The sequence below is a fragment of the Salvia splendens genome, chromosome 19 (assembly GCF_004379255.2).
Source record: "Salvia splendens isolate huo1 chromosome 19, SspV2, whole genome shotgun sequence".
NCBI classification, from domain to species: Eukaryota; Viridiplantae; Streptophyta; class Magnoliopsida; order Lamiales; family Lamiaceae; genus Salvia; species Salvia splendens.
In genome coordinates this window covers 20325394-20340863 of record NC_056050.1, presented here as the reverse complement: position 1 = coordinate 20340863, position 15470 = coordinate 20325394, and positions in this window count along the sequence as shown.

Sequence of the window (15470 nt, the reverse complement as noted above, 5' to 3'; positions counted from 1 at the left end):
GATCTGTCAGCCTAGTCACCACTACCTCCACTACACTCTGAATATTCTGTTTAGCCAAAAATAGAAATACCGTCCTTTCCAAACAATTTCTGTTACACCATCTCCCCTCATTTCCACGTACACAGTTGCATTCCATGATCTGCTCCCCCATCCTAGTCAGTAGGACGCCACCCTTTAATTACTCGCCTAGGTAGAAACTCAACCCGAGCGTGGTAGCTAACCAACCCTCCAAAATATCACCGCAGTAGTTTAAACGCACCATCTCTGTGGGATTCGACCCTTACCTCCACTATACTGATCAGTAGAAGTGGGTTGAGGAATCTTTGAAGACGAGGTCTAGGCTTAGTTAGGATCTTTATCCTGCCAGTAGGATATATCCTCACTTGAACGACACCTACGCACCCAGTTACCTCTTCAGCCGGTCTCGTGGGCGAATAGTGTGGCCACACTTTCGTCGCACTATGGTATGAGGATGTGATTGATTGATTGATGTGGAAAATAATGAGATAAATTGTCTGGCCAGACTTGGATTTTTGTGTTCTCGTGATATTTCTTACTATATAAAACTCGAGATCACTGGTATGGATGACATAACTGTTATAAAATGTTTTCGGCATGAGCCCATTGAGTACAACAAGTACTCATCCCTGCATATTATTTTTCTTATGTGCAGGTTGAGCGGGATGTTGCGGTGGATGTTGAGCTGGCTAAAGACCCTAGGATACGTTGTGTCGTCACACATAGGCGTGATCCTTGACTCTCCCTGAACCTTATTTATCCGCTGCTATGTTTTAAATTATGTCTTAAGACCTTAATCTTTTCGTGTTGTGTTTGAACATGTATGGTGGTGTTAGGTTTAAACGAGTGTTTACGTTATCTTTCTGAAAATGGTGTTTTTCCGAGATTTAAGTCAAATATTCGTTTTACCTTAGTTTTTTTATATATAGTTGTATCTCTTAAGTCAAATTTTCCGGTGCCTTTTCTAAAAGTATGTTTCTATACGTCTTTTCAAAAAAAATGACCTTAAACTTCTTTAAACCAAGTTGTTTTCTTTCTTTAAGTCTTAAGTTGTTCTTTTAAACTGTTGTCCATGCATGTCGGTCACGATCGCCGCGTTTGTGATACCCCTGGTATGGGCGGTCGTGACAACAGCGGTCCGCTGGGCGTCGGGCAGACACCAGAATTCATTTCGGAGGTGCTGACTTCATCCTTTTTCTGCTTCGCAACCCACTTTTTGTTTATATCGGCCACTCTTGCTACTGCCTTTGTCTTGTCCTACTCAATCTTTTGTTGGACTTGGTCCATTTGATTCTTTATGTTCGTGATGGCGATGGCAATAGTGTTGATTCCGGCCTCAAGGTTGTTCACCCTTGCTTCAACGAATCCAATCTTGGTGTCATTGGTCTTCCTATCTTGCACTAGTACTTCCAAAATCTTGATTATCCCTTGGTCCTACTTCTCCTCCGTCTTGATTGGCTCAACTATTCCACCTTTGCTCACATTTAAACCCGCAGGGGGTTGCAATAAATTATTGTTAGAATAAGAAAGGTTAGGATGAGGATGGTTCTCATTATAATTATTGAAACTACCGCCCCTGACTAGGGCGATAATTATTGTTGTAAGGCCTATTGGGACCGCCTCCTTGTTGAACATAGTTGACATCCTCGGTAGGAGCGGAAAGAGTGTCGGGTTAAGTGAGCGCAATGACGGAGGTCGGTGGAGCCGGATCATCTCTTCTCGATGTGTCCATTTGGTCAACCCGGACTCTAAGTTCGGCCAATTCCTTAGCAAAGGAGCTTTCTTCGGCCTCTTCGATGGCTGCTACCCTTCTCGAGTAGTGCCTTTCTATCGACCACCCCCTACTATTGGTGGCGAACTCCTATATAACCGCCATGGCATATGGTCCGCTTTTCCTCAAAAATCCTCTATTGGCCCCTGAATCCAACATAGCACAAATGTTTTCATTAAATCCATTATAAAGGATTCCTACTTGATGGTCCACGTGAAACCGTGGTTGGAGAACTTTCGGAAGAGGCCTTTGAAATGAGCAACGACCTCGTAGAGTGGCTCGTCCGGGCCTTACAAGAATTGGATGATTTCACTCTTCAATTTTAGGATGGTGCCTGGCATGTAGTACTTGTCGAGGAATGCTGCAACTATATCCTTCCACGTGGAGACTTGTATGTGGGTATACAATCAAACCATTCTTTAGCATAATCAATTAAAGAGAATGGGAAGAGTCTTACCCTAATGGCGTCGTCGTCGACACCATTCAATTTCAGAGTGTTCGCAATCTCCACGAACTTCGTGAGGTGATGGTTGACATCTTCTGTAAGGATACTGCTCAACTGTCACACCCGCATTTTCTAATGATAGAAAACACGGCTGATCGTGACTAGTGGAGGACTAAAGAAACAGGGAAGAAAGGGGAAAACAACACAACTCAACCATAGCTCAAAACAAATGGGAATAACTCGAATAAAATAAGAGATCTCAACAATATTGTCTCAACGATATAAGAATTCAAAAGAAGGGCAACTACTCAGCGGAAGCATTTCAGAGAAGGAATATGCCACGTGTGAAGACATGACACATTCTAAACACTTAAATTTCTTCAACGGTCTTGCTCAACACCCACCGCACCCGTCACGCTGAACCTGCACATTTTTATAAAGAAATGTAGGGCTGAGTACTTGATGCACCCAGTGAACACATGCCAAAATAATTTTCATAAAATATTGTGTCAGCATTTAAAAGTGAACTCGGGGTTTTATAAAAGACCAAGTCACCAAAACATTTTCTCGCTCAAAAGTATGGCTGCAGCCCATTTTTCTCTCCTCGTACCATATCTGAACCTCATATGTGAAACGAAAATGTGGCCACATTCTCGATCACTGGACCGGCCAACTCGAAAGATAGCGCACCATCCCCTCTGTGTACACTAGCTTGAATAGAGGCTCACTCCCTAGACAAACCCGAATTCGATTAAACTCATAACTTCTAGTAGGGCCTCACTCCCCACTAGGGCGATCAGATAGACACATCCTCAAAAATAAAATACGGCATGACACAATATATTTGGAATTTAAGCTCATAACTCAATACTTGAAAGATATTGCGTAAATTTAAAAGTAAGCCTACACAATAATGTAGGATAGAAAGCCCATAAAATACTTAGTTAGAAAGCCCACCTCGTTCGCTTAAATTTCTTAACTTGTGTTCCATTCCGTTCTCGAAAAGCATGCGTAAAGTCACCCATTGATATAATTTACTCCGGCCCGAACTTCCATTCAATTAATTTGCCCCGAACCAAATTAACTCCAAACCATGTCCTCACGTGAACTCCCAAAATGGGAGTGAAATTCCTAATCCTTCTTCTTCACTGAATTTGCAGCACCCTTGCCGTGGTAATCACAGCGGCGAGTTTCGTCACACCGATGTCCTCTAGGTGTTTCATGACGGCTTCATTAATTCTTCGTCGCCTCGCGAGTTCGTCGGACTGCCGTTTTATCCCCTTCACCGTTGACTCGAGACAAGTCGTGGATGTCTATCAAAATTCAGCCCGTCTCAGCCACAGCCGCCTCTCAGTCGATGTTGCTGCTGTTCGGGATTCGTCGAGCAGACGAGCAGTGCCATCACTGTCCCGATCAGCATCGCACCACCGCTGTCACTCCTCCATCTATCTCTCGTCATCCCCTCTTCACCCTCATGTCTCCGATTTCATAGAAAGAACTCTCAACGCGTCACATGCCTCCATCTCCTTTCCTCTTTTGATCACCATCACTCATCTCTCTATCAATGCGTTTTGTTCCATCAATGTAAACTCTGTCGTCACCGTCGACGAGCTCGATGGCTCAACTCTCCGCCTATCACCGCTGCAATTCGCCACAGTCTCTGCCCGAACCACGATGGCTTCAACGCTGCCCGTCGCCATTCGATCCAAGAAATTTCTCCTCTGTCGACCATTGCCGCTGATGTCACGAACTCCGCTGTCACCGCAGTCCAGCGATGATGAGCTCTCCATCGAGAAACTTCCCTAGACGGGGCAGCTACGACTGTCGTCATTGCTGGAACTCGGCCGCCCTAGCCCTTATTCAAACTCTCTCCGTCTTTGCCATCCGTTATATCGCGCTCCACCTCGAGCCCTCTCTCTTTGATCTGCCAGCCCCTCGCTGCGACACCGCCGCCGCCACTGCCTCCTCAGAATTTCATCAGTGCGTGGCTGCTGATATGAGTAGGAGTCAACGCCGTCCAGCCCCGTTGTGGGAGCTTGTGCAGCCGGATTTTGCAGCGCCGCATCCGTCGGCGGCAGCACTGTCGCTCTTCTTCTCCCTCTTCCTCTCTCCTTTCACTCCCTCTCGTTTTGTTCCTTTGAATTTTGAGAGAATGGTTTAAATTGTGGAATTGATTGGATATATATAGGCAAAACTGATACATATTGATGGATTTGGTAGTTGGAGAGATTTTAGGGAAGATGGAGATATTGAAAAAAACGTGTTGGATAGAAAAATTGGGAGAAAGAAAACTCTTTGATCGGATTTGACTAAATAGGGTTTGGAAATAATTAGCTAAAATAAAAGTAGCTCCATTGAAATAAGACTAATTGGGCTATAGGAAGAATAAATAAGATATCAGGCCCAAAGAGTGAAACACTTATCTCGACAAATAAATAAAGGCAAAATTTTTTTTGATGCGATACGACGTCCTTTCGAGAATAAAAAGTCGGGGTGTTACATCAACCCTATGTATAAGGGGCATTCACAGTTCAAAGTTGTTAGCATCTATACGAGGGCCTTCGGAAAAAGTAACATATGCATCAAGGGTAATATCTACTTATTCTCCTTTTCCTGCTCCTCGCGGGCAGTCTTTTCATCTATCAACTACTATACCAAGATCTGCAGCTTCTCCAACTCAACTCTAATTTCGTCCTCCATTGTGTTTCGGTCACTTCTTATTTTACTACGGGTCTTTTCAAGTTCGAGATCGAGCGACTCTAAGATGTTCTTCCCAGAACGCGTTCGCATACACAACCTGAAAAAGACAGAAACAAAGATAAAATAAAATAAAAATTAAAAATAGAAAACAATTCAAATCCAAATTAGAAAAATAATCCTTTTGAATATATCAATCACGTAGTGAATGTTCTCCCCGACAACGGCGCCAAAAACTTGATACACTTTTTATTAGCACTAAATAAAACTGCAAGTATACAGAGTATATATAGTATAGCTAAAGGTCAGTACCGGATATCGAACACAGGGAAAACAGACACAAATTGTCTAGCCTCTACTAAGCGTCTTTCACTATTTGGAAAACCGAATGAGATTTGAATTTTTGAAAATAAAAACAGAATGAAAACGGAAATAAACAACTTTTTCAAATAAAACACAGAGATAGATATATGAGATAAGGGAATTCTAGGGATGTGCGTTCACAATTATGGTTATATAAATTCCTACTACAATACCCTAGCACAGCTCTTACTTCGGTAGAACGAGTCGCCTAATTTATGCTCATACGATAAAAACTTATATTACTAACACTAGGGTTGTCAATCCTAGATCCGTAACTCCTAAAAGCTCCTAAGACCCTTAAAAAGTCTTCACTCTCAATTAACAGTGTCGCTTTAAGGGAAGTTAATTGTAGTGTCTACTAAGTGGATCTAACTCGACAATCTCCCCTCACGATTATGTAGCAAGTTATATTAAATCATCACAGAATGTGTCACTCAAATGTGAAGCATTATACAATTACTTAGGGAAGAAACGAAGTAAGAAAAAAACGGATATTAAATAGCAAAACGGAATTGTATAACCAAAGCATTTACTAACACATCCCTAGAATCCTATGAGTTTAGTTACACATGTTGGAATAATCTAAAAACATAGTTTGTAGGGAAAACAAATAAAACCCAAAGGTTGAATCCTTGTAGCCTTGATCTTCTCTTGATTCCTTCTTCAAACCATTGCACCTTGATGAACAAGTAAGAACTCTCAAATATTATGCTCTGGAAATATGTTGTAGATGATATAAATCCGTGGGTTCCATCCTAAAACCAATTGGTGATAAGAGGAGGGGCCCATGAGACTTATATACTAGTTTCAGTTTTCTCTTGACACCGATGTGGAACAGTTATATGTTATATTTTTAGTTTCAATTGCCAACACCCTCCCTCAAACCCTTCAAGGTGAACCTTGGAGGGGTTGGACTTTTTTCTAATCGATTGGACAATCGGCCCAATTTTTTTTTCGATTGGTTGGACCACTTGGCCCAAATTTTTAAGTCCAGATATACTGCTGGGTCAGTCATTTTTTCGGTTTCGGCCCAGATATACTGCTGGGTCAGTTAAATTTGACCCACAGTCGGCGACCCGCTCTAATACCATGATAAACGGTACGGAAGAAGACATAGGAAATTGTTGTGGGAATGGATGATAATTCCATTGAATATTGCTCCCTTTAAATAGGGGCTAGAACACAATATACATGGTAAGTCTTGCACAAGAGAAAAGAATAATTCTATTCTATGAAACTTATTCTGTCAATTATTTGATTGAGGTAATTGATCATAATTGTGATCTTTTCTTTCTTAAAAGCAGAAAGAAGATCCTTATTGAAGAGGTTTGAGGGGGTATATATAGCCATAAAATCGCCCATCAGCAAATAAGGCAAAAAGTGATTAAGTATGGTAAATCTTGGAGGAAAAGTAGGTCAAATTTGTGCGGCGCGTTTTCCCAGCGGGCCGCTGCACCTTGGCCAGCGGTCGCTGTGGGTTGATCAGTAGCCTCTGCCTCTCGAATAGCGGTCGCTACACTTCACTCCAGCGGTCGCTGGCAATCGTCCCGTAGCTTCTGGATCACTTGGGGCGGTCGCTGCACACATTCCACCGGTCGCTGGGCGTGTTCCTCTTTTCATGCACAACTTTCCCGGAGCTGACCGCTACTGGTTCAGCGGTTTGTGGCCGCCAGTGGTCGCTGGTTGAGTTGCAGCAGACCGATGCACGTCTCGAAAGCTCCAGATTTTCAACTTCGACTTTTAGCTATCTTTTTAGGCTCAAATATGCACATTTCTCACAAAACACATCAAAAAACCAAAATAGATAAAAACATGCAAATAATGGACGTATAATGGAACTTTGACACTCAAAATGGATCAAACTCAAAATGGATCAAAGAGTGGCCTTAAAACTGTACAAAATCCGAGCGTATCAAAGATTCATTGAAGATGATAAAGAAAGCTTAATAACACTTAAACATGATGCAAGAACACTCAAGAACCGAGCTCATCAAATACATGCAAAATCATATGAAAATAACACCCGACGAGGTGCCAAAAACGCACAACACAATGGCTGGGTTTTTTTTGAAACTTTTCCAACTCTCTCTCCACGTTTTTAACTATAAACTAACTAAGAAAATGCTTGAGAAACTGATTTTAAAAGCTTGAATGAAGTTTTAACTAAACAAAAACATAACCAACACTAGAACTAAATAACAAGCTAAAACCGGAAATCAAACAAGAACTAAACCTTAAAACACATTAAATACACAAGCACTAAGAGAAATTACTACTTGAAATAAGATTCTAAAACAAGTCCAACAACAATAACAAAGAGTAAGAACGGTGTAAAAGAACTCCACAAGTTAAGACAAGCAACTAGAGGAAATAAACACTACTACTAAATTACTACTGCTTCAACCCATGATGAACAAAAGAACTTGGCATCCTTGAGTTTGAGATCTCGCTTCTTAAGGAAGAGAGAAAAGTTTCCTAGAGAGAGAACTAACTAAACTAAACTAAAGCTAAAGTGATAAAGTGGTTGTTGGGAAAAACATAGTTAAGTATTTTGTTACATTTTTCCAATAAAAGATATTTCCCCTCCTTTTTTACTTTCCAAGGGTTGATATGGGCGTGTGTAGCAAGTGAGATTTGTTCTTGATAAGTGTCTGGATGTGGCTTTAATCATTTTCCCGTCGAGTTCAAACTGGTCCGTCCAACAGCTTGGGCAGTTTGGGTCTTATTAGCCTTCTTCCTTCACTTTCTTCCATTTCTTGTCATTTTGCCCTCTTTCTTTCATTTTTCCCTTTCATGCCTTCATTCAGCAGTCTTCGAACCTAATGCTCCATTCCCGGCCAAATAGCATCTTTTTCATGCAAATATTCAACATAGTGATCAATTCTGAGTGACGACAACTAGCCTATCACCTGGGATTTACCGATGGCTGCCACGTGGCACTCCACGAGGATCCTGATTGACAGCCGTTGGATGAAGGGTTGTGTTTGTGTTGTGAGTTAAACCAACCCTTCCTCCCTTCCGCCTCTCATTCTACACTACTCACTCTCCCTCTTTGGATGATCATCTGCGTTCTCTCTAGAACTTTCTTCTCTCTTCTGAAATGGCTCTGATCATCTTCTCTGGTCACTCTAATCTATGTTCCAGTGAGACCTCAGTGTGAATCTCTCAACTTCTGTGTTGATCTGGAGATTTCCTTCGAGACTTGAACGGTTTGTTCTAGTCTGTCCGTTTGGTTGAAGATCTTCGGTTAAATTTCTCAGATCCGTGAGATCTTTGTGTTCTTGAGGCGTTTGGTAGTGTTTGTGAGATGTTTTTGGTGGTCATGTGTTGAGGTTGGCCGGTGCGTTGTAGTAATCGGTGAATCACTAGGGTTTGGGGTTAGATTCTCTCGCGGTGCTCCCTTGTGACTCATTGGTGAAGATTGAGGAGGGCCTTGGCCCGTTGCCCGGTGCAGTCGTTTGTGCGGCCTGGGCCATATCCAAAATCTTCTAACTCTTTTCTTTAGTCTTTTCTGGTTTAGATCCGAAAAGGATCTTGCTCCTGTGAATAGCTTGAAGTATCAGATTGGTTGAGAAATCTGATATTAGCTAGGGTTTTCATTGTATTATGTACTTAGTCACAAATTGTTTGAGCTAGAACTTCTTTCGTATTTTGGCTTGTTAGAACTGAGACTAGCCATCTCAGTAGCAGTGTAATACAAAAGAGGTCCCGATAATTAGTGAATCATGTCGATCTGATACCTACAATATATTTTCCTTATAAGAAATTCACTGTCATTGACTCATTGCTTTATATACTGTATCATAATGATGTCCATGTACTGGCTATTAATGCTTTAGAGCAATTATTTTTTATCTTATAGATCTAACCAATGAGTTTAGTAAATAGTTTAATTTGGTGAGTTGTTCGTCCTCTTCGGTTAAATTTATAGTACAAAATATCCGTCAATTAATTCATTTTTGGATAGAAGAATTTGAAAAAGATGTACCGAATTTATAGTACTACTACTTTCATAGCGACGAATTGAAATTAATTGATACAGAAATTTCTACGCGGAGTTATCAATTGTGATGGATGTGTTTGTAGATTTCACTTCAATCAACTATCGCCATTGACTCATTGACTTCAATTTAAATACTTCAAAAAAAATAATCGTTGACTTAGTCCGTCCAAAATGAATAATTCTTACCAAATCAAATCTCCTTCACATATAGTTGAGCACAGCTCCTTCGGAAAAATCAGTTGTTGTCTAGTAATTTCGATCAAATAATAGATATTCATTGAATTCCATATTTAAGTTAAATAACGATCGATAAATTAACTATTCAATAAGATATATATATAGCAGTTTTAATATTCTTTTTTTATCAATACTATATATTTGTTTGTTATAGTATACTTGCTAATGTTGAAAAATATTAAACTATGTGAAGCGGGGGAGAGCATAGAGTTAATATGTTCAAATACTTATAGTATTAAATTAATTTTTTAATGGACTTCAAAAATCAAAAGAATACGAAATATGGTAAATGGAGTCGAATTCGAACCAATTCAAGCTACTTCTTAAAGTAGCTCAAAAGCATACGAAAAAATATGGTAACTAGAGTACACTGTACTCCCTCCATTCCATAGTAGTGAAGGTTATTTTACTATTTTTATACGTTCCATAATAATGAAATCATTTCCCTTTTTACTAAAAAGTCAACACATTTTTTCTCACTACTTTACTTTCTCCTACTTATTCTCTCTTTATCTTTCTACATTTTCTATTTGTTACTTTATTCTTCTTTTACTTAATTAACCCACTTAATACAATTTTTCTTAATATCTGTGCCAGAAAGAAATGTCCCTACCTACTTTGGAGTACAACTTAAGCAATCCAGCCTTTTCTATTTCCTACTTTATTTTTCTTTTACTTAATTAACTCACTTAATACAATTTTTCTTAATCTCTGTGCCGGAAAGAAATGTCCCCCTACCTACTATGGAGTACAACTTAAGCAATCCAGCTATTCTGTGCATGCTCCTTTTTTATTTTGCAGACTACTACTTTCACGTATATTCTCAAATTCGCATGGCATTTGATGGTACCCCTCCGTCCCAAGGAAGACGACCCTTCTGGGGACGGCACGAGATGTTATGCATGCTAATTTTAAAATGTTTAAAAAAAAGAGAGGGAAAATTGTTGGGTGTTAAAAATATGAAAGATGAATAAAGTAAGAGAGATAAAAGGTTGTTGATGTTCAAAAGTAGGAGATGCAAAAAGTATGAGAGAGAAAAGATTGTTGGGTGTTTAAAAGTAGGAGAGATGAATAAAGTAAGAAATGGAAAAGATAATTGTTACTCCATCCGTCCCTCTTTAATAGAGTCATTTCTTTTCGTTACAGAAATTAAGAAATTTTTGTTTAAATGAGTTAAGTAAAAGAAGAATAAAATATAAAGAAAAAAAAGTAGAGAGTTCAAGGGAGAACAAAGATTGTGCCTCTAATTTATCGCATCCCATATTTAGATATGTACACGTTGGGTACATCATGGCCTCAGCTACCACATATGTGTACATTAGATCTAATAGTCCTGACATCATGGTCGCGATTCATGGATGTGAACAATGTTTCATTATTAGAAATCCACCAATCTCTCATGGATGTCTTTGAACTCAAATTCTGTTACAATTGCGATGAAAAGTCCACAATATGGGATAAGAAAGCTAAACTTGTTTACAATGTTAAATAAGCTATACTGTATAATTTCATCTTTGCTAACACTTTTGATTCTGAAAAATGCAGAGAAACTCAGATATCTTTTATCAAGAACTAACCGTAAGGATTCGTACTTTGAATTCTAACAACATATTCTGTATACCTTTAAAACGATATAACTTTTTTGATTTAAATTATTTTTTCGCATAATATATATCAAATTAAAGGTAATTCATACGGATTCTAACAAAATCTCACTTGCATATGTTTCGATGTCAAAATTTGAAAAAAATTCTAAATTTTTTTATTTTTTCGTACAACAACAAATGTCAATATATTATGTAAAATATGTGAATATAATATATGTAGAATGTCAATGTGTTGACATAAGTGAAAGAGCAGGTTTTGTCAGAGGTCGCGTCAAGCACAGGATGTACCCCTACTGATTAGGATGGACGTCCCAGCTAAGCCTGAACCTGGTATCAATAATTCCTCAACCCACTTCTACTGACTAGTATAGTGGACGTAAGAGTCGAATCCCACAGAGATGAATGCGCTTTGGTAATTGTGGTGATATTCTGAAAAGGTTGGTTAGCTACCACGCTTTGGGTTGAGATTCTATCTAGACTGAAAATTAAGGTGGTACTTTACTGACTAGGAGGTGTGAAAGATGTTTGACAGGTAGCTGTGTACGTGAGAGTGGGGAACATGGTGTTTCAGAAATATGTGGAAAGTAGGCGGTTACTATAAACGGCTAAACGGAATATCAGAGAATAAGTGGTAGTTAGGTGACTAGACTGACAGATCTGTAGGGTACCAGCAGAAAAGGTAGAGAAAAGTAAAGGACAAAAGCATAAAGTAACTAAAAAGCAAAAGTGGTCCCAAACTTATATGTGGATGTTATCTTCTTCAACATAAATAAACTCAGATCAACAAACCCAGAATTCATCAATGAGAACTTCAGATTAACAACTCACGAAAACAGATCTAACAATTTAAACTTCAAATCAAAAGATTAAACTAGCGAAACTGAAATTACACTCACTGGGTAGCATGCAAGGTGGCAGAACTCACGTAAACTACGCTTCCAAACTTAACACTTAAATCTAAATCTAACAGCAAACCAAACTCATAATCCCAGATCGATCAACTCCAGAATAAAACATGCTAATAACACTTGGAAATTACAGTAGCAACTAGATCTACGCTATCTAGGCAGAAAGAAACCGAATCAAACAGGAACCGATGCACAAAAACAACTTCATAGCATTAAAACGTTTGGATCTCAATTAAGTACTTCAAAGTTAGCAAGTAATGAAAACACAACAGATCCAACGTAAGAAAAACAGGTAAGATTAACTACGAAAGCAATTTAAAGATTGTTTTGCCACTCCGGGCGATGAAACAACTATCACTACGCGACGAACTGGCTGGAATGAGATAATGAGGGACTCCAGCGAACTGATGAACTTCAGGTGACCATGGCTGTAGCGAGGAACGAGAATATGAAGGATGATGCTGAAAAGAATGATCTACCGAGACAGAATTCTAACTAAGTGTAAAGGTCCTAAAGTTGATGATGATTCTCTCTACAAGTGGCTCCCCTTTTATATGGAGGCCTGCCCTTGATTTTTAGGGTAGACTTTCTTCGTGTAATGACTCTTTTGCCCTCGTTTGTGGTTGATCTTCCCAGCAATCCTTCTTCTCCATCTCGAGCCTTTTTGGCATGCATACTGGTCAGTATAGCAACATTCTGACGCCCTTTTCACCTGAGTTGTCCGACCCGTTTCCATAGTGACTAGAACCCTTTCCCTGCACACTTTAGCAACTGTTTTGCAGATATAATCCAATTATGCACGTTATACTGACTAGTAACCAAGGCCTATAATACGACTTATCAAACTGCTCACACTTACCACATGCTTGTCCTCAAGCTTGAAGAACAAACCAAAAGAAATTAGTCGAATTCTAGCCTAGTTACACCCCTTGACCGACTCCATCCTAACCTAGATTCTAAACCTTGACAAAAAGAAAAACACATAAACAACGACAAACACACATAAACACATTAATCGGGCTATATTTTCAACCATCCCTTCCCTTGGGATCAGGTGCAATCCGGCCTTAGACAGCCTTGAACTTCCGTCCTCCCCCTTTTCCTTCCTAGTCAGTACATCTGCTTGTCAAGATCACCCATACTCGCGGCCAAACACTGGATTCACTCAGTCACTCATTCCTCACCGGGGATGTTAGGACTTTTTTCTCTCAATATGCTGAACCACGGATGCTTTGGACTCGGATTTCACGTGCAGCTCCTGAAGGGCTTAAGGCTTGTAACGGGTTATTAGGTTGTAGCGTTTGGGGTGGATGTTCCTAAGGATCTAAGGTTCAAAACTACTACTTTATTTTGATGTGGGAGGATTGTGTGCATTTGAGCCTTCGGCTGATACTTCTCACGGCTGGACATTTTCTGATATTGGTCTCCAACTGGTCAGTAGCGCATTGTGGCTTCGCCACCCTTATTCCTTCTTATCTTTTTTTGTGGTCAAGTGTTTTCAACCATTTTCTTCACATTTATCTCCTTCTCTAATGTGGCTTCGCCACCCTTATTCCTTCTTATCTTTTTGGGGCCCGGAATCTCTTCATGGTCATTTTTCTCCTTGCCTCTCCATTTCTTTCTCCAGTTGGTTTTCTTCTTGTATGCCCTGCTGGCTAGCTGCCTTCTTGCCTTATGCCTCGCACACACACAGTTCCAGCGGCTAGGGGATTATATATGGGTATATACGGCTAGAAAGTGGGGTTTTAAAGGAGGGGTTTTTTTTAAGGGGGGTTTTCTACTGCCTTCAGGTCTTGCTACATGCAGTCACCTTACCCTAGACATCATGTGGCAACCACTCTTTTCTCTTGCTGAATTGGTGGAAAGTGGTTCCGCTTTAGGCTTTTAACTCACATTTTAAGAGGGCTTTTGTGTTTGGCTCTAAGGATGGGCTTTTCTCTCATACTTGCATCATCTGTACTGACTAGGAGATACTAGGGAGGGTGGTTTCCATTGTCCAGCATGTCCTATCTCCCTCAATTCCCCTCATCGTCAGCTCGAGACAGTTGAGTTTTAAGCCCAATCAACACGTATAAGAAAAGAAACTAGACCTAAAAAAACTACACAAACACTAAACACAAACTACACATATGCATATACGTCATACTGGCCATTGCATCCCCCCTCCCACTTCACAAGTGTCTGCCCTCAGATAAGGCTGTGAAGTGGAAAAGGTAATGGCTAGTATGGCTGACACACAGACATACCAAAACAAGAACGACACATGCTGTTACTAAAACTTCTCACACTTAGACTATATAATAGGCTAAGTGAAAGAGTTCAAAACCTAAACAGAACCCAACAATCACAAACACGTATATACATAAACTCCTCACACTTAGGCTACGCAGTACACTAAGTGTGAGCTAACACGCATACGGAAAGAAAAACAAACACAAACACATGCGCCAAAGTAGTAAACCTCGTACTTCTCACACTTAGACTATTGAATAGTCTAAGTGTTATGAATAGGGTTTACACTAACATGCTACACAAATATACTCTACCTAAAAATAACAAATAAAAAAAACTGAAAAAAAAGAAAACATACTGGTCATCAGGTGGTCATATATTTCTCCTGCTCCTCCGTGGGGCAGGGATTGATGCAGGTGGTTCTTCGGACTCCTCTCTCTCCGATTCGGATTCACTTCCCTCTCATTCTACCGGTTCCTCGGCAGCTTTCTCCTCTGTCTCCTCTACTTCTGTCTCGGTTACTTCTTTCTCTGCTACTCTTGGTTCATCAGTCTGACCCCCGTGGCCACTCGGTCCAAATCCTCGTACTAACTTTCCTGTCGCTAACTCCCTCAGAATTTTTTCCATTACATTGGTCAAGCGGGTCAACTCCGCCTTGGCCTGCCTATTCTCCTCTGCTAGTTCTGCCACTGCTCTCTCCAATCTCTCTTGCCTCTGTGCTTGCGCTTGTTCTCCCTGGCCTACTGTCGACCGTCCGGTAAGAATAGCTTCTTCTCCCATAGCATAGAAACGCGGTACTCCCTGCCTCATGCAAACAGTATTTGTTCGGACGAAGAGTGGTGTATCAAACAGACCAGGAGAGTCGACCATATTCAGGGGAGATAGCTCTCCATTCTCCTCAATGATGATAATGTTCCTCACAAAAGCTCCCAGCAAGTGGCACAGGGTAAGATTTCTAGCAGGAATCCCAGATGGACTCTTCTCTTGCGCTCGGCGCACCAAAGGAGATAGAGTTCAGTCATAGATGTTCAGAAGGCCGAATTCGACTGCCCTAGCAGGTTGAAATCAAGATAAAGCTCCACCCAAGCCTGGCGTCTAGGAATTCCCCGCTCTCTATTCCTCCAGTCCGGCCATATGGCCTCCTCCAAACTACACATCCCCAAACGGACTGGCCACTCAATTAAACTCA